General features: G+C 46.7%; 1 long non-coding RNA gene across 1 annotated transcript; it reads left to right on the top strand.

The window, feature by feature from the left end:
* The first annotated feature begins 22,551 nt into the window (after positions 1-22,551).
* LOC117854587 (uncharacterized) lies at positions 22,552-24,167 on the top strand. The gene is made up of 2 exons (XR_011898362.1): positions 22,552-23,069; positions 23,471-24,167. It is a non-coding gene; the product is annotated as an uncharacterized lncRNA (long non-coding RNA).
* Positions 24,168-24,402: the final 235 nt, after the last annotated feature.

Below are 24,402 nucleotides of genomic sequence, written 5' to 3' on the forward strand. Positions count from 1 at the left end.
AGTGCAGAAAAGGTTAGAGTACTTTCAACAGCAACACCAATAATTGACGTCCGCAGCAGACAATATAACTACTCGGCTAAACTCGAACTTGCTCCGCCCGACTACAAAGATTAGCAAAGACAAGATCATTCATCAGACTTTAAAAAAAATTCAGAAATTGTCTCAAGTACTCCAACAAAGTACTCAGCAAGTCAAAACTCGAAGGCTACACAAGACTAAGGCTCCTCCAAAGATACAAATTCAGACATCTTCGAAGTGATCGGCTCAGCCTCCTCGAGATATTGCACATAAGCATCCTCTGTGCAGTTTCGAGCAACACCGTCACCAGCTGCCATCAAATCTGCCCTCGGGTAATATGACTTTACCACCGCAAGGAATTTTTTGCAAAAATCCTTGCAGAGGCCAGCAACCTTACCCAGAGCAGTCTTCAGCCGCTCGACTACTGAGCGAGGCTTAGCATCATCTTCAAGCGGAGCGATGGCGTTAACTATGTCCTGTGTAGCACTAGTCAACTCTTGGAGCTCGCCTCAAAGCCGTCCTATGGTCCTACCATGGTCTCTACAGACCACCATGGCCATAGCGAGCATAACTCCGTTTTGATTTTTTTCTATCCCTCTGATGCTCACATGCAGCCTGAGCCTCAGCCAGCGATGCCCGGAGACGGTCAACCTCATCAGCTACCCGGTCATGAGCATTCCTCTAGTCAAGAAGCTGGCTACTCATAGCAGCCTCTTTTCTCTTGAGCTCTGCGCCAAAGTACCACAGATCAGAACCCATGACTATAGTCAAATATACTCAAGGATCACGAGTATTCACCTTGATACTTCTTGTTCAAGGATTTATAGCGATTCTCCAATCGCTCTTGCAAGACTTCATGGTCCCTCCGCTCTACCGCGAAAGACTTTGTAGCCTCCTCATGAACTCTCAAGGACTCTGTAAGACGGCTACATTCTTGCTCCAGTTGCGCCACTCGTTGCACAGTGTTATTTCGCTCCTGGAGGGCCCGAGCATTCCTTTGGGCTCTGTCATACAGGTCCTGCTAACAACTCAAAAGCAACTCGTCAAGACTCATCAAGATGGAATCAGTCAAAAGATGATAAGCTCACGCACCTGAAAGCTCTGAATAGCTCTTCGAAACTCTAACTCCGACGGCAGCTCAAGTACCGGACCCTTGGTATTCTTAGCAACCTGAGCCTCCGGACCTCCACCCAAAATAGCCCCTGAAAAAGAAAACTCATGAGTCGTTACAGGATACAATACATCGACTTCAAAAAAAAAACTATCTATACTCCGAACTACATACCCGGTGCGCCAACCTTATCCACTTTAGTCGTATCAACAAAGGCTAAGGTGCCACCGATAGTCGTTGAGGACGGCACACCCCCAGAACTCGAAGGGACTGCAGGAATCTCCACTAAGCGAATAACTTCTTGAAGCATGGAGATAGTGGCACCAAGATGATTTGTGTCCTCAACCTCGGGTGCGTCATCCATCATCAAATCAACTAAGGGACCAGAAAGTGTAGTCGGAAGACCAGACTCCACTCCTGTGTCCACAGGAATGGTATCCTCAGCATCCCTGGATCAAAACACGAGGTCATCACCCGTTCTTTGGAAGTTCAAAAATACAATACAAAGAAAGATTTACACAAAACTCACCGAGATGACCGCGGCGGCAATCGCACACATTTCTTCTCAGTGACTGCCGGTTGAGTACTCGGCACCACAGGATCAATCGGAGGTAAGACACTCTCACCAAGCCGTGAAGAAATCAAGGATAAGACTGCGAAACTTCAGACTAACAAATAATCAGAAAACTCACCACTGGCGATAACGTCGGATAACAAAGCACCAGTAGCAACCACCGGTGTCTTCATGACATCAACCACCCTCGGGACCTGCCGGTGCCAAGGCTGCCAACTCGGGACCTGCCAGCGCCAGAGCTGCAGACTCGGAGGCTGCTGTCCCCAAGTTTACAAGCGGCACCCCCACCGGCAACTCTTCGACAGCCGCGACACTAACAACAGCGTCCTTAGCAACCGTGACTACCTCACTAGAAGTAGCCTCGTCAACGCCTGTAGCCGAGTTGTCAACCTTCCCAAAGACAATTCTCCGAAAAAATTACCTTATACAACGAATACGTACCTTGGTACTCTGCGACCCCTCAGGGGTCAAACTCAACAACGAAATAGGCCGCACAGCAGCTTTCTTTCGAACTACTCATCATTTCTTAGCAGGAGGAGAAGGTTCATCATCAGTATCAGCCATGACTATCTCCCCTCCCTCAGACTGCGGCAAGAAGCCAAAAAGAACCTGGGACTGTAAACAAAATTGTTACTTGAAAGTATTGCCACGTCTCGAAATATACAAGTCAAAGCAAAAGAGCATACCTCTGTTGGCCCATACCAACTGTCAAATTGACGAAGAACTCCCGGAAGCACTGGTCCCCCCTGATAGTTCCTAAAAAACTTCCCCAGTAATGCCTCCACGCCATCATCAGATATGTCATTAGGGGACATCCGTGATGGGTCATCAAAATCGGAGTACTCCAAGTGTGACGACCGACCCCAAATCTCTGGAGTTAATCTTAATCCAAGTCCCTAATCCCCCTCTCATCTTCCCAAGTTGAAGTGCTCAACCTCCAGTCTGGTCCCGACCCTGAGATCCGACCCCTCTCCGTTGGTTCCCCAGTTCCAACCCCGCCGACCCCAACTCAACCGCCGGATCCTTCTAAGTCTTCCCGCAATGCCTCTCTCTCAATCTGAGCAGTGGACCAACCGAGACTAACCGGTGGACCCACAAAAATCTTTCTCCCAGATCTCCCGCAACAGGCGCACCCAAGTAGCATGCCCGCTTCAGAGCCTCTCTGCCGCGTGGCTCAACTTCTCCGACACCCGCCACTCCGCCTCGTTGCCGGCCACGACCGGATGGGTATCCGTGCCCCCTTTCCCCAATCGCAGCGGAAGCTCCTCTGCTACCCTTTCTGCAGCATCTCGCGGCTCGCGCCCATCATCACCTCGCCGGACCCCCAGCTGCAGAGCCCGATGCCGCCCGTCTTTTCCGCCACCCCTCCACAGTCGCGCCGCCCCGGTCCGCGCTACGCGACGATTCCCTCCTCCGCCAACCCTGACCCCGGCCGCGACAGCTCCTTTTCCGCCCTGTCAGAGCTACGCCCCCGACAATCTGTTGTTTCGCGCTCACCCGCGCGACCGTAGCCCACCTATCTTCTCACCTGTGCGCCCTCGCTTCTAGCGCCGTTCCCCCGGTCACTTCCATCAGATCCACCACACGACGACTCCCGCCTCCGCCAAATCTCAACCACCAGCAAAACCGCACCTGCGCTGCCCTGTCATCGGTGCCCAATGGCCGCTGGTGTCATCCCCGAAGTCCTGCTCTGCCGCACCGATGCTCAATCGCCGCCCCGGCAGCGCACTCCATCGCTTCTTCCCGGTCTTCGCGCCGCTCCAACCTTCTCTCTTCCGCGCAGCTACAAAAGAGAATACCATCGCTGCCCTTCCGCCTTGCTCTCTGTTTCGTGCTCAAGCGCTACAGCCTAAGTCCCTGAGGAACTCTCCTCTCCACTCCACACCGTCATCCCCAATCCGCCCAGCCGCTTACTCCTCCGCGCTGCGCAAGAGCTTGCTTGTTTCCACAAGAAGCGCCGCCACCGCCGGAGCATCGCCAGGCATCGCCTGCCCAGTCGTAGTGCTCGAGTTCTTTCGCCCAAGTCTGCTCTTTTCCGACCCCAAGCTTCACCTGTAAGACGAAGGTAAGCTGCCGACCCTTTTTCCACCTCGTCCGACCCCTTCTATCCGCCTGACCCCTGTTCCGTCTCGCCGACCCTGTCTGTTTCGCCGACCCTTTCTTCGCCTTGCCCGAGGGCTCGGCTGTATCTTTTTCCTTGACCTGAGGGTATATGTGTAAAAATCGGGAACTTCTCTACGTTAAGTCTGAGGACCCCCAGCACATCTATTCCTCTAGTCTAAGGGTCAGATCATAAGTTTCCTTCCAACCGACCCTTTTACCTTGTTCTTTTCCAACCCAAGCGAACTTCCCCACCTTTTTCCGTAGCTATGCTACAAAGTTTCTGAGCTAGAACTTGCAAGTGTTACTATTGAAATAACTGTCTAAATGCTAACCCTTGCATTGCATTCGTGTAGAGTTGCATCTCGCCGACGGCTTCTACGAGTTGCACCCAGCGCCAGAAGACGAAGTTGCGGCAGAACTCCCGCTTCCAGAAGCCGAAACCGCCCCCGCAGAAGACCCCTTCCCTTCCTCCTCATTTGAAGGCAAGCCCCGGAGCATGAACCTAGTTTTCCCAAACTTGCGCAGGCCTTCTGCTTCTTGTTTGTGCATTTACGTATAGGAGTTGCTTGAAACCGTAGATGCATGACTTAGATCCCTTGATCTGAACACTAGCTGTTGGACCGAGTAGATGCTTTGCTTAAATAGGAAACGGTAAAAGTCGAGTGATTTCCTGTCACTCGCGAGTTGTAGGAGTTGGTTGTTCTCCTCCTGTCGCAACTATAAGGACGATGGACGGGGCCGGGTTCTGGTTAACTTTTTGGTGGTCGGCTGATCGCCCTGTCTGTCTATGAAACTTGCTAAGGCCTGACAGTGGTGGTGTTCGTGATCAAGTGTTTGAAAGTACTAACCTCATACTTATTATGGGATGAGGAAGCCGAGTACCGGATCGAACCTAGACGTGAGCGGTCACCCCATTGTTCTTGGAACGGAGTTTCCCCTGCTGCTGCACATGGTGGCAAGTGTGGTCACAGAACGGCAGAGGTCGGGTCTGTGGAACATTGCACCAAAGGAAATGGGCCCGACACGGATTAGGGGATTGATGGGGAAGGCCGACACAGGAAGCGACCCTCGGTGGTGCACGGATGTCGTGAGGTTAGGTTCACCATGCATGGTTAAAGAACTCGAATCGATTCGTCTGCCTCTCACAGTTTGAGACTGCTTGATCGCTATGCTACCCTGAGTAATAAAGGAATCTGATGATGACATGGCCTTGATGTTGATAAATATACCTTTTGTTTGGTTCTATGTTGCCTAGAGTAAGTTGCTAACTTAGACCGGTCAATGAACCTAGAATCTGAGCTAAAACTTGAAAATAAGGATCTACTTAGTGCTTCTTGGCAAACAAATCCCTCAGCCAAAGAGCCTTGCATGTCTAGAAAGGTGGAGTAGCTTTACTCCTGTCGGTTAAGTCTTGTTGAGCTTAGTAGCTCAGCCTTGTTGTGGCTTCCTTTTTTAGGTGAAGTTGCTGCTCCCGAGCCTTCTTCTATTGGCACTTGGTCGCCCCAACTCCCTCCGGGTTGGACGGTTGAGTGGGATCCCTCCTCAAACGGCAAGGAGAGGGATCACTAATGTCTTGGCAGGCCTCACCAAGGACGTCCGACCCCGACGAAGTAGCTTCCGCTCGTTTTTGCCTTCTGTCTATGTCGTTTGAACCTTTAAAACTCTGATGTGGTTTTGTTATTAAACTAAATGGTGAAGTTGTTTAAATCAGTGGACTTGTTGTATTCTCTGAAACCGCTCACCTTCGTGTGAGTTTGCTAACTCGGTCCTGTTCAAGTGGTTAAATCGGATGAAATCCGACGGCATCTCGAGTTAGCCTGATTAAGGCCGGTGTCGCGTGTTAGGCGACTCAACCTTGCCTCAATTTGGCTAATCCGAGGTGGATCCGCCACACCAAGCCTGAGCGAGCTTGTTGCTGCAAAGGTTGAACCCTCTGCTTAAGAAAACTGGCAGCCACACTGATGCCAGTCAAGCCCAATGATCTCAACTCGGCAATCTGAATTAGCAAGTTAGCAATTTCAGGGGTGTCCTCAGGCTCGCTCACCCAATTATCCATGTGCTTGGGAGCGTGACCAGTGACCACTGGCAGAACAGGATCATGATTCCCAACATAAAACTATCTTTTCTTCCAATCGCCATGAGAGTCAGGCAAGTCATACTCGAGATAAGAACTCGAGTTCCTCAGCTGAAACCCAGCCCCTCCGAAAACCTCTATTCTAGTCGCACTAGGCTGCGGCTTACAGCTAAACAACTTTCTAAAAAGCTCAATACTAGGAGGGACACCCAGGTACACTTCGCACAAGTGTACAAAAATAGCCATATGGAGCACGCCATTGGGATTCAAGTGAACTAACTGAAGATTTTAGTAGAAGTCGGAGGTGGGCACTGTCAGTCCCCTCTCGACGAAGTGTTCAAGCATGAGCGTCTCGTTCGGATGCTCCTCAAACTACCACGCATTGCCAAAAGCAGGCCTCCACTCGAGTTCAAGCTTTGACTGAAGAAGCTTAGCATCAACCAAAGCCTGAACCGCTGCTTCCTTCATCACAGAGTGCTGCTAGGTGATCCCAGGCGACAGCGGCGCAGTCTGGTTTGTAGGGCCACACTTCGGCGCCGGCAGCACGAGCTCTTTCCCTTTTTTGGATTTAGATCTCACCTTACTGACAGCCGCAGCTTGCCCTTGGGGTTTCTCTGGTTTCTTCACCATCTTCTTGACGCGCATCAGTTAGCCTCGAGAAAAATGAAGAAGAGGAGGATCGGCAGTAGATCTCACTCAAGGGCAAGGAGAGAGCAACAATGGCGGCGGCGGCACAGGAAAGGGCAGCGGCTCAAAGATGAACAGGAAAGAGGTGCACAAAATATAGCTGCTAAAAAAGAATGTACCGCTAACCACCAGCGGGCCCGTCCTATTATATCTCCATCACCTCCGGATCCCAAGCGTCAATTAAGCAACGGTCAGAAATAAAATCGGATTTATCACCATAATACCTAACGGATACTCTAACCAAGAGATTTGACCACTTCATCGACTACGAATAATCGCCTAAGTGCTCGGGGGATGCGGATACCGTACCCGCTGGACAAAGTTTTCTTTTTTCTGAAGACTACTAAAGCCAAAAAACAAAACACAGGATTGACCCTCAGCTTGATTCTTTGATTCAACCTAAGGCTCAGGGGCTACTCCATATTGAGTGCGATTGTCATCGCACTGCCATATATCTCCAAGGAAAAAGTGACTCGAAGCAAACACAGACGAAGAGTACCTTCCAGCCATGTGACAGTACTCGAGGACTCGAAGACATCACAACAACCACTAAGCACCAGGGATTTACTTGTATAACGACTTCCGAGTACTCGGAACTGTTCCACTCGACTACAAAGTACTCGGGGGCTTGTCGGGCATACATCCTTGGCCCGCGAGTAGGCCCTGTACGGCTCGCTCAGGGGCGTACTCGGACGTAACAGGGCTCGGGGGCTACATGGCAGGGAGGCGTAGCCCACTCGGACTCCTGAAGACTAGTTGGAATACGTAAGGAAACTACTCTGCCTAGACCGAGTAGGACTCTGTAACCGTACCCGACTAGGTTTCTACCCTGTAACCCTGCTCCCCCAATCATATAAGGGCGGGAAGGGACCCCCTCCACACAACTCGTCTACAATACAATATAATCAACACACAGGACGTAGGGTATTACGCGATCTAGCGGCCCGAACATGTCTAAATCGTGTTCCTTACGTCACCACCGGCTCCTTGATTCTCGACGACACCCGCCGCTCAAAAGACCACCTAGGGTACCCCCTAGGCAGGTTGCCGGTCTAAAGCACTGACAACCTCACTGCTCATTTTGTTGCTCAATACATGTATCCACAGATAGTGAAGAATCCTAGCTTCGAGCCCAAGTCCATTGTTTGTGCCATAGAGGAGAAGTTCAAGTACAAGATTAGCTACAGCAAAGCTTACCTAAGCGAAGCAGAAAGTACTGGAGATGAAGTGGGGTACATTTGAAGCATCCTATGACAACCTCCCTATCTTGTTGCACACGATATCCTAGAGGAACCTAGGAAGCTTCTACGACGTGAAAACCTATCCATGTGTTTAGTTTCCAAGCAAACAAGTCCTGCAGCGGTCATTCCTAGCGTTGGGTCCTTGCATAGAGGCTTTCCAGCGATGTCGACCAGTAATTTGCATTGATGGCACATTTCTGATAGGAAGTTATAAAGGAACAACATTGACAGCTATTGGGTGCGACGACAACAATCAGGTGTTGCCACTTGCGATCGCATTTGTGGAGAAAGAGTCTGGAGATAGCTGGTATTGGTTCCTAGAGAGGGTGAAGAACCTGATTGTGATGGACGTGGAGGGGGTTTGTCTCATTCATGATTAGCACAAAGGCATTCTACAAGCAATCGAAGACCTACAGAATGGAAGTCAGGAGCCTTTCAGGTTGGCGATATGGCCGGACTTGAAGAGTAGGTGGTGCATGAGGCATATGGGTGCAAACTTCCGTAGGCAATTCAAGAACAAGACCCTTACAAAATTGTTCAAGCGGCTATGCAGCCAGAATCAAGAGAGGAAATTTAACCTGTTGTGGAAGAAACTTGAGGACATTACAAAGAAACAATGCGAAGAACTAGCGAAGAGGGCGGTCAATAGTGAGGCCGACCACCCTGTATCTCTAGAGGACGTCGGGCTCGACAGTCCAAATGTGAGGCGAAGACAAGAAAGATCCATCAAGAGCTTCTCACAATGGATTGAGAATGAGCCGAAGGAAAAGTGGCCATTACTTGGCTGTCCGTTGCTACTTCAGCTATGGTCGTACGAGCGATTCCCGATCGGGCAGCCATGGATTGACATGTCCCCGTACCAGGAGCTGCCTTTTGACCATGACGACGTTGACAAGCCCACGATGGGGTCGTTGTGGTGCTTGAGGAAGGTACGGTGCTTCAACTACAATTATTCGATTCATATTATGCTTCATCTACAACTACAACTACCTTTATTGCGATTATTTGTTATAGGGATCATGGGTTGGGGTGCAGATGAAAAAGTCATACCCGAACTTTGTCAGTCAGTTCGACGCTCTTGTCGACACTGACATGAGGTGGAGACCCTACACCATCGAGGAGGTGCAGTCTCGTGCCCCGCATGGCCTCTCTTCGCTATGCCATCGAGACATGGAGTACTGGAGGACGACGAGGCCACTGGTCTACGATATCCACGTTGAGGACTACGAGGTTCACCGTGTCATGAGGCAGTTTGGCCTTTACCAGCAGTCCGCACTTCCTATTACGTCTCCAGTCCCGACCGTTGTTCACAGGTACACCCCACCCTTTGATTCTCCTTCGAATATGGATTTTTTCATTTATCTAACTCACTGCATGATGGTTATGTTAGGGCTAGCCGTCAGGGTGGTGATGGTGGTGGGCCTGGGGTCCAGTGGGCTCCGAGGATGGTTCACTGGGTCGATATGTGGATGACCACATTAGACAAGGTGGTGAAGGAGGACCGCGTGCACGACGATGACGCTTTCACAGTGTACCTTTGGTGGTTCTAGCTGAGGACTAGGACGTGGGTCACTTATGTTCCGAGTTATCCACCAACGGAGACCGCACTTGTCACGCAGATGTACCCGCGCTCGAGGGACGTCAACTTCAACCTCGCGGTAAGCTTCTACATCATTCGTTACTCAAACTACATTATGTGGTGTGCCTAACTTGAACCCTATCCTGTTGCAAAAGTATGACATTATTGCAGAGGTCGCCACTGAGCTGAGGTACGACTTCGAGCACACTTACGACATGGGTGCTAGGGACCACGAGACGCTGTACAGGAGGGCCTTGGGCATCTGCGGTAGGTTCCTTAGGGCCGTCAGCTGTCGTGGCAATCGTGGGGATGTCATGCTTCCACCATGGGCTGCCTACCCCTATTCGTCCTCTCCAGCTCCTACGCACCAGGCCGGTATGTCCTCTCAACCACCCGTTCGTCCGCCGTACCCAGGCTCCTCTACTGCACCACAGGCACAAGCGCCAGCGGTCGAGACGTCCTGGGGCACACCGACACCACCACCGTTTTGGCATGCCGCCGCCGGCCCGTCCACTCTTCCGCGGTATGTGACTCCCATAGGTACGTGAACGTTATTTTGTCATACATCATTGACGAAATGTTGTCCGATTCACCTTAGTAACTAATAATTTATTAACACAGGCCCGCAGATGTACGGTGCTTACAGTGGAGTGGGGCCCTCTTCAACTGCACCTCGCATAGAGCTACGCCACTACGGTGCATGATGAATACATGTTTTCTATTGCATTTAAATACGCAACAAAACTAACAATACCATTTCCTTCGTTGCATAACAGCGTTCGCAGACCACGAAGGGGCTTCGGAGGACTCCATCGAGGAGGAGGGACAGAGGTCTAGCGTCATGCACGGGTGGACAATTTTGTCGGACCTGAGCCTGACATAATCGGTGCCTCGCAGTTGCGTGATGCCCCGGAGGCTCCTACACAGGGTGCGACCTAGGAGCTCGCGACACTACTTGCGGCCCTAGCGGGACGTCCACCTCGCGACGTTGCCCCACGGGACCCCTTGACGTACGACCAGCAATAGACCAGAGCAGCGTAGCGGGCAGCGAGGCGTGGACGTGGTCGGGGTGACCAACCTCGTTTTAAGCAAGGGCGCATTTAGTGCGTAGGACCGCTTTTATCTTTTGTACGTCGGTGTAGGCTATCATGTGTACGATTGTACAATGTACGATGTGTGGATATTCGCATACTACTCTATCTAGGCCGGGAGTTTAATGATTTTCAATGATTTCATGCATTCACTCTACCTCTCCCAAAAATTTCAAAAAAATTAAAGGAACAATATTCAAAAAAAGAGGTATAGCCATTTTTTTGAAAATTAATGGAACTACATAATTGACATATTCAATAAAAATGAAGGAAAATTAATTGATAAAAGTCAACAAAAATGAAGGGAAAATATTTGATAAAAATGAAGGAAAAATAGTTGGTATAAGTCAAGAAAAAATGAATGGAAAAGAAATTGAAAGGGTACTTATAGCCGTTTGAATTGGCTATAGCGCCTCCAAGCAGGAGGAGGGGCCTTACCACCGGCTGAAACGGCGGGAGGGCTCTTATCGCCATTTCGTACGACCGTAAGGCCCCTTCGACCATTTCAACTGGCGAGGGATGCCCGCACGTGGCGGCCGACACCCTACCGCCGTCTCATACGGCGACAAGGGCCTTACCACCGTTTGGTTCGGCGGCATAAGCCTATTTTTGCAAATTTTTTATTTGACTATTTATTTCTTTAAATTGTAAATATATATATATATATAAAAATAAAAAAACATCTCGACCTTGTTATGTAGAATTTCTTCACCGCCCAGCTTCTCCATCCATCCCCAGCTGACGACCAAGACATGCCTGTTCACCCAAGTCCTGACGGTGGCACCGCACAAGTCCGCTGCTGGCGGCTCCAGGGCTGGGGCACTACGAGTGTACTCTCGCTCGTGCTTCCGTACCAGACCCCCTCTACCTCCGCAAACACCGGGGAAGTGGACATGGTTGCTCCTTCAATGCTAATGCTCCCCCAACTTCAAAGAGCTTGCAAGCCAACAGATAGCCTCCTACCGCAGCCTGTTATTCACAAGAGGTGCGTCAAAGCTGTGGCTCTGGGTTCTTTACCTCGACGAAGCAAAAGGGTGGCTGGAGCTGACATGTGTTCTCTAGGACCTGTCACCACCGAAGCACAAAGGAGGGTTATGAGTCTAGGTTTTGCGTGCAAAGAAAAAATTGATCTCAAGACTCAAGATGCCTACTTCAAGATTATGGGGAGCCGACTCGTTGAGAACCATGTGGCTGCCATGGTAGCTATCTTTGGCTGGAACCTCGAAGATGACACTCAGGTTCAAGCAGGGGACTTCCTGTAACTTTCTGGTTCCAATTTGCTGGTCAAACTTCTTTTGTTTCAATCATGAATCCATCTTCTATTCTGATTTAGAATGTGCATGGCCTTAACCAAAAAAAAGTTAGTGTAATACCGTTAGTGATGTAATACGGTCCTCAAATGCTCCTATGGTCTGTCTTCAAGAAACCAAAATTGTTGTTATGAATCAGAGAATTTTCCTCTCAGTTTTTGGCACTGATTATGACAAGTATGTGGAACTGCCAGCTGATGGCATGAGAGGAGGGATTTTGATTGCCTAGAAAAGCAATATCTGTCCGATCCTAGTTTCTAGAGTGGATAATTATTTTGTCTCAGTTCAATTTGAGAAACAAGAAGGTCGCAATTGGTGGTTTACAGGGGTCTATGGTCCTCAAGATGATGTTGATAAGATAGCATTCTTGCAAGAGCTTCGTGATGTGCGAGCTTTATGTTCTGGTCCATGGCTGATTGCGGGGGACTTCAACTTAATATACCAAGCTACTAATAAAAATAATACCAGTTTGGATCGAGCAATGATGGGTTGGTTCAGGCGCTTCCTAGATGATGTTGAGGCAAAGGAAATTCCTTTGTTAGGAAGGAAATACATGGTCTAATGAAAGATCCTCTCCCACCCTCATGAGGCTTGATAGAGCTTTCTGCTGTGTTGATTGGGAGGATATCATCCTTGATGTTGTTCTGTAGAGTAGTGCTTCGGTTGTGTCTGATCAATGCCCACTGGTTTTGGGTTTGAAGGTTTGTACAAGAGGCAAGCACAGATTCCATTTTGAGAGTTTTTGGACTAAAATGTCCAGTTTTTCAGAAGCAGTTCAGCAAAATTGGAATGCTCCAGTATCTTCATCCTGTGCAGTTGAACGGCTCTTCCTCAAACTTTAGAGACTTAGCAGGGACCTTCAAAAATTGGGCCAACAGAAAATTGGTAATGTCAAGCTTCAGCTAGGGATAGCCAAGGAAATTTTTCATCATCCTGAGATTGCTAGGGACTCCAGGGATCTTTCTCCAAGTGAGCAATGGCTGAGGAAGAAACTTAAGCTTCACTGTTTGGGATTGGCTTCTCTTGAATGTACTATTGCTCGCCTGTGTTTTAGAGTTCTGTACTTGAAGGAAGGTGATGCTAACACATCCTTTTTCCACCAGCAAGCCCGATACAGAAAGAAGAAAAATTTCATTGCAATGTTGCAAGTGGGTCATCAACAGTAGTTGACCAAGAAGATAAATAGGAAGCAGTTCTGCAGTTCTATGAGAATTTGTTACGCACAACTGAGGAGAGGGAATATACCATTGCAGAAATTGGGATTTAGCAGCATGATCTCTCTTCACTGGAAATCCATTTCACAGAGGAAGAAGTATGGGCTGTAATAAAGGAGATGCCATTGGACAAAGCCCCAGGACCTGATGGATACACAAGCAGATTTTATAAATATTGCTGGGGTATTATCAAAGACAACATCATGTTGGCTTTATCGGCTATACATCGAGGTCATGTGGCTCGTTTCAGGCTGCTCAACACAGCTTTCATCTCCCCTTTACCAAAATAGCAGGATACCAACACGGTCAAGGATTTCAGGCCCATAAGTTTGATTCACAGTTTTGCCAAGCTGGTGACAAAAATCATGGCCAACCGACTGGTTCCTCTCTTGCCAAGCCTGGTCCCTCCCAATCAGAGTGCTTTCATTAGAGGAAGGAACATACATGTTAAATTTCTTTTTGTACAGCAGATGGTCAAGGCTTTGCATGGGAAAAAAGAAGCGCATGTTCTCCTAAAGTTGGATATCTCAAAAGCCTTTGACTTTGTCTCTTGGCCTTTCCTGTTGGAAGTTCTTTGCCATCTAGGCTTTGGATAGCGGTGGTGTATCCTTATATCCTTGGTGCTGTCTACTTCATCTACTCAGGTATTGGTTAATGGTAAGCCGGGGTCTGGTTTTTTCCACCATCATGGTCTCAAGCAGGGTGATCCTCTCTCACCTATGCTATTCATCTTGGTAATGGATGTTCTCAATTCCTTGATAAAATATGCCACTAAACACCACCTTCTACAACCCCTTGCGGTTCAACAGACCATTCATAGGGCTTCTTTCTATGCGGATGATGCTGTTATTTTCCTTCGACCATGTGTGGATGATCTCAAAACAATGAAACAGATTTTGGATATTTTTGGTCAGGCCTCTGGACTCCATACAAACTTCCCCAAGAGTTCAGCTTTCCCTATTCAGTGCTCACAGGAAGAGGTACAACAAATTTCTGAGCACCTGGCATGTTCCACAAAGGAGTTTCCGTGCACTTATCTGGGTTTGCCACTTACAATCAGAAAACCTTCCAAGGAAGTACTCCTGCCTCTGATTGACAAGGTTGCTGGTTACCTCCCAAGCTGGAAAGCCTCCCTGATGAATAGAGCAGGCCACTTGATTATGACTAGGGTAGTTATCACAGCTTCTGTGATACATCATCTATTGGCTATTGACCTGTCCAAATGGGTTATCAAAGCTATTGACAAAAAAACGGTGCGATTTCCTTTGGAAATGACAAGAACAGGCAAATGGAGGAAATTGTTTGGTCTCATGGGAAAAAGTCCAGCACCCTTTGGAATATGGAGGTTTGGGCATACACAACATTGAGTCCTTTGGCTAGGCATTGCGGATTAGATGGCTTTGGGTACAAAGAACAGATCATTCTTGTCCTGGGCTGGTCTTCATATCCAGGTACCCCAAAAGGCTCAAGCCTTGGTTAACATGGCAGTGGTCTTGGTTGTTGGAAATGAGGAGACAATCCTATTCTGGAAAGACAGATGGTTGGAAGGAAAAACTCTGGCTGAAATTGCTCCTAATCTGTTTCAGTCTATTCCTAAGAGAGTTGTCAAAACTAGAACAGTGGCACAGGCCCTCTCCAATAGGCGCTGGGTTTCAGATATTAGAGGAGGCCTCTCAGTGGAGGTCCTGATGGAATACCTGCTACTTTGGGATCAGTTAGATGGTGTCCATTTACATCAGGATACCCCGGACCAACACTTCTGGAAGCTGACCCAATCTGGAATCTACACTAGCAAGTATGCATATGAAGCCCTTTTCATTGGCTCAAGTTATCCCATGGAAAAGAATCTAGAAAAGTTGGACCCCCTTACGCTGCAAGTTCTTTATTTGGTTGGCCATTAAACAGAGGTTATGGACCGCTGACCGGCTAGCTAGTAGGGGCCTGCAGCACCCCCCGGCATGCCTGTTCTGTGACCAAGTGTAGGAAACAGCCCCCCACTTGCTGTTATCCTGTGTTTTTACCAGACAAATTTGATCTTTGGTCTTCTCACATCTGAATCTGGTAGTTGATGTGCTGGTAAACTCCTCTAGCTTCTCAGCTTGGTGGGGTAAAGTCATTAGAGCTGCTCCAAATCAGTGGCGAAAGGGTTTAAATTCGCTCATCATTTTGGTGGCATGGGAGATTTGGAAACATAGAAATTCTTGTATGTTTGAAGGCGTTCTTCCTAACTAACTCCCAAGTGCTCCTGCAGGCTATAACAAATGAAAGCACCCTATGGTGCTTGGCTGGAGCTTCTAAGCTCAAAGAGTTGCTTGCTAGGTCGCTTGTAGCACCAACTTAGCTTGGTGCTTTCTGATCATGTTTTTCCTTTGTTTTGGGTGTGTAGTGTTTTGTGAGTGTTGGGGTGTGTTTGGTACTTAGCCTAGGGGCTCTTCCCCTCTCTATGTACTTTCTTTTCTATCTTAATGAAATGACACGCAGTTCTCCTGCGTAGTTCGAGAAAAAAAATAAACTTTTAAATATAGTTGCTAATTTAATATATTTTTACATGTTCCAGATATGTAAATTTTTCATTTTTCTTTAACAACATTAGTACAAAACAAGCTAAAACATGTATAAATTAAAATTACAAAATCAATTGTAGTATAGGGGGAAACGAAAAGGAGGAGCGTTTAGTCCCGTTGGTAATACCAACCACAACTGAAAGGGCAAGGGAGGTAACGCTCGGACCTGTTGGAGACGCCACCCAGCATGGTGGCCCTCCAGGAGTCGCGCGTGCTTCTCGACTCGCCTGTCAGCAAGTCGCTCTTCCTCTGCTCCACTTCCGGCGCCGCTCGTGGCCCATCCCTCCCGGGCACCCCTGCCAGGTGCGCCATGCTTTCGCTTTCCTTCTTTTTTGTTTTCCAGCTCTTTTATTAAAATAATTGCTCTCTCTTGGTAGTCATGGCTTGTCGTTTGCTCACTAAAATTACTGCTACCTGAGAATTGATGAATAGATAAATTAATTGATGTCAATACCTTGATTCTCTTCTACTGTCATTGCTACAGCCACCACAGCAATAGTGTTGCTGTGCTGTAGTCTGCTATGCTCTGAATGCTCCTAGCCCTACTGCTATTCATCGACTCCGGTTTGTTGACATTTGTATGGGCAGCGTCAATGGGGTTAGCATACATGACTGCTAATGAGGGTCAATGATATTTGACCTTTTGTTTTTTTTGAAAATAATATTTGATATTTTGTGAGTTGCATGCCACTGAGCAATGGAGCAAAAGCAAAATTTAACCCTCTTAGTGCTATTTAAATATTGGCAGCCTTATTTTGCTCCACAGTTAGTATATTTTTTACTCTTTTAATCTTTGAAACTGTTGTTGCATTCAAAATTTTCCAATGTGGAACAATAATTAGATGGGATACTAATGCAGGGATATTTGACAGCTTTCGATAAACTTTATTATTTAGTTTTGTCTCTTTGGATGCATCTGCACTCCTTATATGAGTTTTTTTAATGTATGTTTGTGCTTTAGTCATCCAATTTGACCGCATTTCAGACAATAATAGAAAATTGTTAGTCTATTTATTATTATCTTTAGACTGAATGTAGGTTTGTTTACTAAGAAAAGGTGTCCTCACAGCATGCTTCACTTTCTAATTTGTGCCTCCTATTCATGGGCTTTTATTGCTCCCATATTCTTTTAATCTAATCTGGTTGTTTCATCTGTTTAGATATGGGGCATACTTCCTGCGGTCATTGCTATTCAGTGTTATCAAGCTGTACGTGACCAAGAAGCTGTTTCACAGTAAGATGTGGTCACATTCATCTCAGGTGATCATTCTAGATGATAACAAGCTGTTATGGATATGAATTGCAGTCAGTAAACTAGAATTTAGCTGAGGGTACTTAGTCTTAGTATAGATAAAAATAAAGAATGTGCCGTTTTCTTTCATTCCAGTAAAAAATCAGGATGGTTTTGCTTCAGTTTCAATTAACTTGGGCCTCCATCATGAATACGTGCATTGCCATCGTTGCAGATTGAGAACTTGAAACTGAATTTTTGTGGAGCAAACAGAGTTTTCTTGGCTTGTTTAGGATACACACGCAACTGAGTGACAAATTTGAAACATTATTGTTATATGCTGCTTGCTGCATAGCAGCATAGTTAGTGTTTGCAGAGATGTGAGTTCTCAGCTGTGTTATGCTATTTACTAAACTGTGAATAGTTAGTTACACTATTTACTGAAGCATCCATCATGATTTCTGACTGTCAGTTGCATTGTGTGTTGCGCAGGAGAAGAGCTCAGTGAACTGCACGGCCTCGCGGGCGATGAGGAGAGTGGCGAAGGAGGAAGAGCCTTTCCCTCTCCCTTCCTCTCTTTCTGCTGCTTCGGATCTGCGATGCCTTGACCTGATTCGGGTTTCTGGGGTTTCTTTCATGTGCTTGTGCAGGTGCGTGGCCGGCCATGGCGCTGGTGACTTGAGGCCTGGGCTGTTCACGGCTGCAGAGAGGTGAGCTGTCCTGTGCTCGCTTTTTTTTCCCTTGAGATTGCAAAAATCTGACCACAATACAAAATCAAGTGTTAGTTTAGAACTTAGAAGAAATTTTTTTCCCTTTCATTTTTGCTTGCTGATTTTGTGTAGTCCCCATTTCTATCAGTTGTTCTTGCATATTCAGGTTTAAATTTCAAGTCTAACAAAGAGATCGAATTTTGGTAATTCATCAACTATGTTCTTCTTTCACTTTACGTCTGTTTATGCTGAATCCACTCCAGGTTCCTTGCTTGATGGATTTAAGATACTGTTTGGTTCGTGTTAAGGTAACATAAACGCAAAGGGAATCAGATTACAATGTATTTGGCGGCGGAATGGGTGATTATCCTTTTTGTTTGGTTGCACTCTGGTAATGTAATTAGATTACGGTGTGGGTGTTGTATTTGATTACGGTGGGGGAGGAGGGGTAACAAGCTTGTATAGATATTATTTAGGCAAGGGATTCAATTACAGTGTCAATTGATTACAAACTACCGCACCCAAACGATGTAATGAGATTCATTATCTTCGGTAATCAGATTAAGTTACATTTGAGCCAACCAAACACCACCAAGTGTGTTCATTTGTTTCTAGTCATGCATATTATTTTGTTTCCTGTCAGCAATTCACGTGCCAACGATATTTGCAAGGTCTCTTGGCTCTTTGGGTTCCTCCGGTACTCTGGGTTCGAATAATGCCACTGCTGATCAGCCTAATGTTGTCACACGGCAAGTGATGTTCTATTGTCAAACTCCTGTGTTCTAGGTACGACATTCGTCATGCATCATTGGTTCGTGGTGTTCAGCATTTATGAGCTAAAGATAATTGTTTTTTGCTTAGGATTACTTGTGCAATGGGGCTAAAAAGCACTAGCTGCGGGTTACAGCCTGTATGTGCATGTCTAGCTGGTTATATTTTTGTTAAACAGACAAATTAATTCAGCTGGTGAAAAAACTGTAGGAAATTATTGCCTCTAGAAGGAACAATTGACCACTCTTAGCCTCTCAGTGCAAGCATTATGGACTTTGTAATGTTGCATTGCACACACTCGACTACTCTTTTTCTGGAACATCATGCATACTGTAGTTAAAAATGTTGCTTCTGTACTATCCATGGACAGGCTTGATTGGATCCTGACTTTGACAAGTTCAATAACTATGGGAGTGAGCAAAGGAGGTGGTTTCAGAATGATCTCAAATGGAAGAATTGAATGAGAGGCTCTTTCTTTGTTCAAGAATCCTTTTTACAGCAAATTATCAATAAACACTCTATCTACGGTTAGTCTTGTACTATGGGCTATGATCACTTATGCAGTTAGTGGACTTAAAATCTTGTCTTTTTCTTAAGATCTTGATCTTTAATTGTTTATCTTCACTGTCTGTTCCATATAGGCTACAGCAGGTGGGGCCATTATATATCAGTCTTAGGGCCAGTTTGGCAGGGCTCCGGCTCCTCCAAAAACGGCTCCGGCTCTAGCTCCTCTGGTGGAGTGGCTTCTCCGGCTCCGGCTCCTCCTTTTGGAAAACTGTTTGGCAAAACGGCTCTTCCGTGTAGTTTAAAATTGTTAGATAAGATGAAATACCCATAATACCCTTTTCTTTTCTTTTTCTTTTTTTTCTTTTCTTCCCATTTATTTTCTTTCTTTCTTTCCTCTTCCTTCATTATCTTCTTCTCTTCCTTCGTTATCCTCCTCCCACCGCAGGCCTCCCATTCCGTCGCCTCCAGGCCGTCACCTCCCACCGTCGCCTCCTGCCGTCACCTCTGGCCGTCGCCTCCTGCCGTCACCTTCGACCGTCGCCTCCCCCCACCTCCCCGCTCGTTCCTCCTCTCCTTCCCTCTCCGCCGCCGCCGCCCATGCGCTAGTCCACGGACGACCGCACGGCCACCCCCCAGGCGCGTACGCCTACGCGGCCACCGCCGACATGCACCCCAGCCCACGCAGCGCCGCCGAGGTGAACCCCTTCCGCCTCCCCTCATCCGTCGCGGGGGCCGCCTGGGGTGCATGAGGAGGCGCCGGATCCCCCGCCGCCGGGGTGCAGGAGGAGGCGTCGGATCCCCCGCCGCCGGGGTGCAGGAGGAGGCGCCGGATCCCCCGCCACCGGGGGTGCAAAAGGAGGTGTCGGATCCCCCACCGCTGCTCCGCCGCGGGCGAGGCCGCTGTCTTGTGCCTGCTAGCGCGAGGAGAGAGGGAGCGCATGCGAGGATGGGGCGCGACAGAGAGAGCCTGCACGGAGCGATGCGCTGCTGCCTGTCATGCGGTGGCAATTTTGCCGTAAATTTGGCGAACTCGAGGGGCAAATAGGTAACAGGTGCGCTGGTGTGCGGGACGGAGCTGCAAGGAGCCAAAAAAACCAGCTCCATGTCGCGTGTGCAAAAACGGCTCCGGCTCCGCCTGGCTCCTCCCTAGGAGCTGTTCCCATTTAAGCCCTTTGGCTCAGCTCCACAAATTGGAGCTCTACCAAAGGAGCCCTTAGCATCTCCATATGAGAGTTGTTGAAATTTCTTTGCCTGGATGTTAAGAAGCAATATTTATGTTTACAGCCTACGTCAAGGCATGTGTAGTCTGTGTGATGCTCTGCGTATGCGCGTGCTCTTTCTTGTACGTTTATTTTTGTCTTATTGCCAGCCAATAGAATTCCTTTTCCCTGTAAGTTTCCAGCCAATTATCAACAACAACAATCATGCCTCCCAAATCAAATCAAGGCCCCCTCAGCTCCTCCTAAAATGAGGAGAGTCGGAGGAGCTACATTTTTTTTCCGACTTCTCCATATAAAACTGTAGCTAAAGCCGCAGAAGAAACTGGAGCTAGAGCCCTACCTAATTACTACTAGCTTGCAATTGACTTCTCCCCAACCGATGTCCACTCTGGAAACTTTAAGTACCAAAGATCACTGTAGCAAACCATTTATACTCCCAGCCTAGCCCTAGAAGAGTTGCAAGTTTGCAACAACTTCGAAATACAATCATGAGCTGGAAATTAAACGCAATTCCAGAGCTGCATGCGCAGGAGGAGGGGTAGCGGGGACAGCGTAGGTCCAGCTTGACAAATGTCGATGCACGACGTGGTGGAGCTAAAATGCATGGAAAATCGAAGCAAAAAGAGCTTAAGGTGGTGTCGAACCCACGACCTTAAGTAAATCTCATACCACTGAGTTAGGCCTGGTTTGATTCGTTTGCTTATTTTTAAGCACCCGTCACATCGAATGTTTAGATACTAATTAGGAGTATTAAACGTAGACTATTTACAAAATCCATTACATAAGTGGAGGCTAAACAGCGAGACGAATCTATTAAGCCTATTTAGTCCATGATTTGACAATGTGTTGTTACAGTAAACATTTGCTAATGATGGATTAATTACGCTTAATAGGTTCGTCTCGCTGTTTAGCCTCCACTTATGTAATGGGTTTTGTAAATAGCCTACGTTTAATACTCCTAATTAGTATCTAAACATTGATGTGACACTTGCTTAAAAATAAGCAAAGGGAACCAAACGCCCCCTTAGTTGTTCTAGAGCAAAGTTTTTGCTATAAATGCTATTTATGACCAGCATGACTTTAAATGACCAACAACCGAACGGTTCATTTTTTTCTTTTTAATCTAGAATTAAAACTTGTAACTGGTATTTCTCCCTCGTAAGAGCTCTAAATTTGATGGATCTTTTTTCTAAATTTTTCTAAAATCACGCTCTTTCATTTAGTGGCATTTGTTTATATCTTAACTGCTATTTTTGGATTTTTTTTTCATATAGTTTATGTTTCTTCCACCTCAAGTAGGATATTGAAAAACATTTTTTTATATAAATTGCTAATTTAACTTCACATTTTCTATTGTTAAGGTAAACATAAAGTTGTATTAAAATTTGAGGTGGATAGGAGTTCGGAAAATGTTATGTGGTATTCAAACTTCAATGTTTGACTTGAGCTATATGAAACTATACGAGAGATGTATCCATTTGTGAACCATGTATAGTCCCACTTTATTAAAATAATTTGAAACTTTTATGGCAAGCTTATGGACCTAAAATATGTTTCCGTGTCACTTTGTGGAATTTTCTGACAAATTCAGATATTATTATAATTATTTTGTGGTAATTTGGATATATAGTTTTGAATTATCCCTAGCAAATAATTTAATTCTTCATCTATCCTTGGGACATGGGAAATAATGGGATATATGAGCCTAAATATGTTTTTATGCATTTTTTCGATCTTATTAGAGGTACACATGCATTTTTTCGATCTTATTAGAGGTACACGTAGTTCAATTTTGAATCGATTTTGATAACCACCTAGAAATTTATTTAAACTATAGAAACTAATAAATCAGTTCTATAATTTTTGAAACTTCTATTCAACAACATGTATAAAATACTTTGGATATGAGATAATTGTTTTTCATGCTACTTCACAAAGTGTGCTTTTATTAGTTGAAAATTTAAAAAATACTAATAGTTGTTAAATGGGCTAAAAAAACTGGGCGTGGGGATGGCCTGCTAAGGCCGACTCTTCCTGGCTGTCCATATATTTGATCCGTTGGTTCAGATCGAACTCCGAAACCCTAGCTCCCCTCACTTCAAGGATGTTTGGGAGGAGGGGACTAAATTTTAAACCCCGTCACATCGAATGTTTGACACTAATTAGGAGTATTAAACCTAGACTAATTACAAAACTAATTACACAACCCCTAGGCTAAATTGTGAGATGAATCTATTAAGCCTAATTAGTCCATGATTTGACAATGTGGTGCTATAGTAACCATTCACTAATGATGGATTAATTAGGCTTAATAGATTCGTCTCGCGATTTAGCCTAGGGGTTGTGTAATTAGTTTTGTAATTAGTCTAGGTTTAATACTCCTAATTAGTGTCAAACATTCGATGTGACGGGATTTAAAATTTAGTCCCCTCCTCCCAAACACCCTTAAAGTGAGGGGAGTTAGGGTTTCGGAGTTCGATCTGAACCAACGGATCAGATATATGGACAGCCAGGAAGAGTCGGCCTTAGCAGGCCATCCCCACGCCCAGTTTTTTGAGCCCATTTAACAATAATTAGTATTTTTTAAATTTTCAACTAATAAAAGCTTATATTTAGTCTTCCTAATTAGTATCCGAACATCCGTGTGATAGGGTTAAAGTTAGCCCCCTCCTCCAAACACCTCGTGCTCCCCTCAGATCCTCCGCCCTCCCTCCCTCCTCCAGCCTGCTCAGCCCCCACTCGCCGCCATCCGGATCCATGGTGGCGTCCATGCTCCTGCGTGCGTCCCGTGTCGCGACTCGCGCCGCTTGCTCAGCTGTGTCTGCTGCATCTCGCCGTGCAGCCGGGGCGGGTTCAGCCGGTGCGGCCGTTCCAGATCTGCTTCTGCCCAGATCCACCCCCGTCGCCTCACCGCTCTTCGGGAGGTACCGGGCATCTCGACGTACAGCCGTGGCGTGTTTAGGTGGTGCGGGCGCCCAAGATCTGCTTCTGCGCAGATCCACCCCCGTCGCCTCACCGCCGTTCGGGAGGTGCCTGTCCTCCCTCATGGCCCGTTCCGATCAAGGTAATCCTATCTTTCTTCCTCTTCAGATCCGCTTCTCTTCGTTTTGAATTGGGTTGATCAAAGGCAAATTTTAATTACTGCGAGAATCCACTCTCTTATAACCCGTTGTGCATGCTGTTGAATCCAATCCATCATATAAAGTTGGCTCTTTCCCCTTTTTTTTGTTTCTTTAGTCGTTTCTTTAGGACAAGAATCCACTCTCTTATAATCTGTTGTGCATGCTGTTGAATCCAATCCATCATATAAAGTCGGCCCTTTCACCTCTTTTTTGTTTCCTTGTCGTTTCTTTAGGACAGCATAAATACATGTACGTGGATCAATGCTGCAACATATTATTGTAGAGGTCATTTAATAGCTATCGCTCCTGGCGAATCTAATGTCAATCCGATATGATCCAATAGGCACACTTGAGCCTCTAACTCGTCCTGCCTTTGAGGTCGACGACAAGGACCTCGAGTCAGATGAAGCCCTGTGGGCCTTTTATGAGCGCTGGTGCAAGTTTTGGGGTCAGGAGCGGAGCCGTGAAGAGATGCAGCGTCGCTTTGACTTGTTCAAGGATACTGTACTGTTTGTGCACCGTTGCAACAAGAATGGCGACCAACTTGAAGTAGGCATGTTTGCTGATGGGAAGCTAGCTGAGCAAAAAGTATGCATGTGCAAGGAGGTTTTTGACAGCCTGCCTTACTCCAAGTCACTTATTCTTGGGAGAGCTGGTCCCATGCTCTTCAATAATAAATAAAGGCTCCGAGTAAGAGGATTTTATTTTTGTGCTTTATCCACCCCCACCCCGCTAAGCACATCATGCGGTGTGCGACAGTGCGAGGTCAGGATTGTTCAGGGCAGGGAATTTGGTGATAAGATTGGAAAATTCAATCAGAAATCGCCACGTCGACCTGCAAACTTAGCTACACTGAACATTGACAGCACTTTGTACATTTGCTCGGCAATGTCTAGAGTAGATTTTCCTTCTGTTTGCTGCTGACAAGATGCACCAAAGCGAGAATTCGAGTAAAATACATTGCATTGTACAACAGGCTCTGTGCTAAGGGTTCTACTTGTACAAAGTGATTATGCAAGGCAGGTTGAAATTGCATTCTAGAGCACTTCGCCATCCTATCTGAATATCACAACAGCTTCCCGCTAACATCAGTAGGGTAGAAGGATGTGCGCAATAAATTTTTCTCACCTAAAATCACATTGCAATTTCTTCTTGCTCTGGTTATGAATTTTCAATTCTGATAGCGACCCCATCTTTGCACATTACAGTCACGACTAACGCTGGCAGCAACTGTTTCAACAAGCAAAAACGGATTTGCCTGGCGAGCTCTTATCT

This window comes from Setaria viridis, chromosome 5 (genome assembly GCF_005286985.2).
Source record: "Setaria viridis chromosome 5, Setaria_viridis_v4.0, whole genome shotgun sequence".
Classification (NCBI taxonomy): Eukaryota; Viridiplantae; Streptophyta; class Magnoliopsida; order Poales; family Poaceae; genus Setaria; species Setaria viridis.